Source organism: Lissotriton vulgaris, chromosome 6, assembly GCF_964263255.1.
Source record: "Lissotriton vulgaris chromosome 6, aLisVul1.2, whole genome shotgun sequence".
NCBI lineage: Eukaryota > Metazoa > Chordata > Amphibia > Caudata > Salamandridae > Lissotriton > Lissotriton vulgaris.
Window position 1 is genome coordinate 652,107,521 of NC_141694.1, and position 5,220 is coordinate 652,112,740.

The following is a 5,220-nucleotide window of genomic DNA, read 5'->3' on the forward strand; positions in this document are numbered from 1 at the left end:
TTTTCATGTTTGGTTTGTATAAAAAATGTTTTCCTAACTATAACTATGTTTTAACCTCTGTTTTTTACATTGAAATTCAATGGTTTTTATTTTTCAATAAGAGTGTTTCAAATTATAGAGTGTTGTCAAGTGCAGTGTTATAGAGTACAATGGAGGACAGCCTCATACAGTGAAGTGTCGTACAGCAGATTAGGGTAGAGTGGCATACCATGTTGTGGCATAGAGAGGAATAGCCTAGAGTGGAGTGGTGTAGAGTGGTGTAGAGTCAAGCCGTGTACAGTGGAGTCACGTAAAGAGCTTCCTGGGCCAATCAGAACACTCAGTTTTTAAATTGAAGCTCCTGCAAGGCTTTTGTGAGACAATTGCAGACCCAATCGCCCAGATAAACAAATATTATTAAACTTTAATTTCTCAAAAGTTACTGAATTGCTTTACACCAAATCACAAAAAGAGTACAATCTGTGAACCAAGATCTAGAGTCTTGCCAAATCTGGTGAAATTCCGTTCTGCAGTTTTTGCTGTAGCACTGCCTAATGGAGTTTATGGAAAATACATGGGGAAATTTGTTTTTATGATCCCTATTTTTCTTAAGATGTTCAAGATACTCACCCACGCCTACAAATGACTCCACAAAAACGGACCCCAATACCTCAACGCGAGAATCTCCTTACACGTACCCAAGCGAAACCTCAGATCCGCCGACCTCGCCCTCGCCCAAACCCCCGTGCATCCACAGAACTAGAAAAGGTAGTAAAGCCTTTTCCTACACCACAGCCGAGTCCTGGAATGAGCTCCTTATTGACATCAGACGCGTCCCCTCCCTGACCATCTTCAAGAAGATGCTCAAGACCTGGCTCTTCGACTTAACGGAGCTGCCTACCCCACCGCCCCACCAGCGCCTTGGGACCCTCACGGGTGAGTAGTGCGCTTACAATTCCCCTGATGAATTGGTTGATAATGTCTAATCCTACCAAATTTCATGTAAGTCCCATCAGCCGTTTTGCAGCTACACCCAATAAAGAAAATCTGTGTAAAATGCATCGGGGTAAAAACCTGTTTTGGGACCCCCTTTTTCTTTTCACCCCCTTGACCAATCTTGCAAAACCTTTCATCTTCCGACAGTGTAGATGGAAGAATAGGTCTGTAAAGTGTAGTGGGGATTTGCCAAAAGGGCACAAAAATCTGAGGAATACCTATCTCTGATAAGCCTAACTATAACTACAGACTGGCTAGCACCAGTCTATTTTTTATATACCTACATATAAAATCTTGCAAAATATTTTTTAACATTTGGGCCAGTTGTATGAAAGCATTTTGCATTTGCAAACGGTGCGGATCACAAAATTCGAACTTTTGCAAATGCAGAGTGGCCTTTCCTTATGTATGAAAGGCTTTCAGATTCACACTTTCGGTAATCGCAATGTTTTGCAATTACCTAAATTGCGAATGCAAATAGGGAATCCCAATTTCAGAATCCCTAATGCACCTGTAAGAAGCCTTTCCCAAATGCAAACTATGCATTTAGGAAATTCTGATTAGCATCAGCTTCAAGTTGATGGTAACCATGTGTAAATTTTGAAAAATGCACAAAAATGCATTTTTCAATGTGCCATGATGCGCACAGGCATGTGTGCGCTTTACTTGTGCACAATTTAATTTTTGAGGGTGTTTCAGGGGGCCTTAGGCCCCCGGGCACCCTTGTTTTGCATTCACTAACTTGCAATTACCAATTAGGTAATTGCAAATTAGCAAATTTAAAACCATTCGCATCTATGCCCATAGCAAGAAATTGAACCGCCCGACAGCATCTTTGTGTGGGGGGATGGCAAGCCCCATAGTTCCTAGCGCCAGGAGGCGCACACGTTGCCTTTTTGTGCCCGGAAGCGGTTGAAAAGTATTTTGCAGCACCCGCTGTGCAGGAGCCTGAACTGGGCAACAGCATCCTTGTGTGGGGGGACTGCAAGCCCCATAGTTCCTAGCGTCAGGAGACACGGACATTGCCTTTTCGCGCCCGGAGGTGCTCGAAATAAATCAAAACAACTCCTTTCTAACTGTCTCGAAATAAATCAAAACAACTCCTTTCTAACTGGCAGTTAGAAAGGAGTTGTTTTGATTTATTTCGAGACAGCAGTAATTCTGCTGCTGCAAAATTCACAAATTAACTTTGCTTCTTTTCTACCTTCTTTTTTCTTCATTACTCTTCTTGCTTTAATTGTCCCTCACAGTTGAAAATGCTTCACTGTATGTAACACATGTTTGAAATGTTTTGTCTTGTTATAGAATCATCACTTATTTTGTTCCTAAATGTTTTTGTTTAATTGAATCAGGATCATATTTGTATTCAATATTCATAGTGTAAATAATTCATGTATCCATGTGTCTTTATATGTGTGAAAATATGTTGGTTTGAATCCGATTAATTCTATGACTGGTTCGGTATAAATAAAAATACCTTGTTGAATACGATTAATAGCGTGTTCAACTTTTCCGCAAGTGTGGTCAAAAATATAGGTGTAAGAGGCAATTTTTTGGTGTTTAGATTGCAATAGGGTCCAGCCTCCTCACCTGTCCATAAGGGCCTGGCTCCTTTCGTTTTTCCTGAAAAGCATTTTGCAGCACTCACAGCGCGTGACGCGCAGGCACACCCAGGGGAAGAGCGCGCCAAGGGCCAGCCCATCCACGCCCGTCGGAGCAGGCCCGGCTCCAGGAATTTTGATTTGGGTGTGCCAAGGGTGCATTTGGGTGGGCCACTGTAGGCTCAATTTGTCGCATATATGTCTGGGCAGGGCTGCTTCAGGGCCCTACTTCATCTCTTGTTAGTCTTACAAGGTCCAGTAAAACACGCTCTTTTCCAAATCTCTTTCTAAATATTATCACTCTCGAAAAAAAAGTGTTTTTTCCATGTAATGTTTCTTTGATGGGAAGAGGAGGTTTCTGAGGTGGGAGTATCAGGCAAGTGACACTTCTCAGGCTCCCTCTGTGTGAGCCTTCATTACTACCTCCACCTGACCCCGGACTCTGCAACGCTCTCCCTTACAGGCTTGATTATCCACTTTTCTACCACCCATCTCCAGTGCACCTTATCTCACAGCTGACCTTGGGCCCCAGCCCCATATCAGGCACCATCGGGCTCCACTTTCATTTTTCCAAGTAAAAACATTAGTAAAATCACCTTCAAACTTAAAACATTGAAAATAGCAGTAAATATAATTAGCACGCACTTTAAAGTATGTTCCTCAGAAGCCCTTATGACCCAACTGCTAATTAAATAAACAAAAACAGAAAGGCCATGACAGGGACAGCTTTAGCGCTGGTGTGAAAGTCCTTTTTGACGCCCCACCACTGACCTTTCTCCGTAAATACCTTTACTACCACCTTCCAACAGTGCCCCTCATCCCTCCATGGGCCCCCCTATTGACCTCCTCCTCGGATTCCCTCACTGCCACCCTCCACCTGTTCCCCCCTCATCTCTCTGCTGCCCCTCCCCCTCATGACCTCCTCCTCGGATTCCCTCACTGTCACCCTCCACCAGTGCCCCTCATCACTCCGTAGCCCCTCCCACTACCTCCTCCTCGGATTCCCTCTCTACTACCCTCCACCAGTGCCCCTCATCTCTCTGTAGCCCCTCCCCCTCATGGCCTCCTCCTCAGACTCCCTCACTAACATCCTCCATCAGTGCCCCTCATCTCTCCCTTGCTTCCCCTCCACCCCATAACCTCTTTCTCAGGTTCCCTCACTGTCACCCTCCACCAGTGCCCCTCATCGCTCCGTAGCCCCTCCCACTACCTCCTCCTCGGATTCCCTCACTGCCACCCTCCAACAGTTCCCCTCATCTTTATGTAGCCTTCTCTCATATGCATTTACTTTGTTGTATAGCGCTACTCATATCAGTGTAGTTTGTGTCAGTACTTTACACCATGCACACATTATGCAGAGACAATGAATCATACAAGTATGTAAATCAGTCTACATAAGCCAATGAGGATTACAAGGTGTAGGAATCGCATGTCATCCATACTGGTGGGCAGTATATTTTAAGAGTGTTTGGTCTGGGGAAACACAACCTTAAGATTTAAAGATGGGGGTCTGCTCTACTGATAAAAATGTATATCTGCCCAAACATACTCATTTTACCAATATTAGAATAATGAAAAACTTAGGAAGTTCTAACTATATCACAAAACAAAAGAAGCGAAGTTCTAACTATACCATTCATGTTTGTATGCAGCTCTTTGGTGACTGTTCATTGGTCACTGTCCTATGTTAGGATTGTAACTTCTGAACTGGAAGTAACACAAGGATCTCTGTGACAAAGGCAGTAACCCACTGAGGTTCCACATAAAATACAGTTTATCTGCATCTAAAAACTACTAACATTAATCACCAGCATTATCTGGGCATTTTGTATTGTCTTAGTGTTGTCCTGCAATAATGATAAAAAACTGTTTAAATGAAGCTCACAAAGTATGTGTCCTGCTGGGCCCGATCAGATTTTAAAAAGAAAAACAAACAGTAACACATTCTCTTACCTACTACTCCATTAGTCAAACTTTGAGTCACAGTCTGATGTGATAAGCAGCTGCAGGGGTCAGGAAAGGTGAATAGGAATAAACAAACTTATTTTCTCCTATGCTGCATAGAAAATGAAACATCCACGCTGCAGAAGGGTAGACAAAGGTTACCATTAACAAAGAAAAGATTTGTTGCCTTTGCCATGTGGAGATGAAGGGGTGAAAAAATAAACAAAGCCTGGTTAACATGTTAATGGTCTTTTAAAGACCTGTGAAGTACTCGGGTGCGGCTGCGATCATCTCTAAAACTGTCTGTGTGTTTGTATTCGCCCGGGAAGCTATCTCAGGCCAGGGGCGCGCACACACTCACACAGACAGCCCTTTGAGCCCAATGCCGTTTCACACCTGCCTTCAAGCTCTCACTGCGAGGGCCAAGGCTCCTGTTTGTGTGGGCCAGGCTCATATTTGGGTGGGCCTGGCCCACCCGGCCCACCCACTAGAACCGGGCCTGCGTCGGAGCCAAGAGGAAGCTGGGCCGCCCCCTCCTCTAAAATCTGGTCCTACGGAGTGAGAAACTTCCAGCCTTCAGTTACTGTGTTATTTCCATTGACCACCATTATCACCCCAAGGCGTTTGCTTAAGACGTTCTGATATCCATAATGAGTAAGCGTAAGAGCAGCCCCGACCGTACGGGAGTAGCAAGAACTTT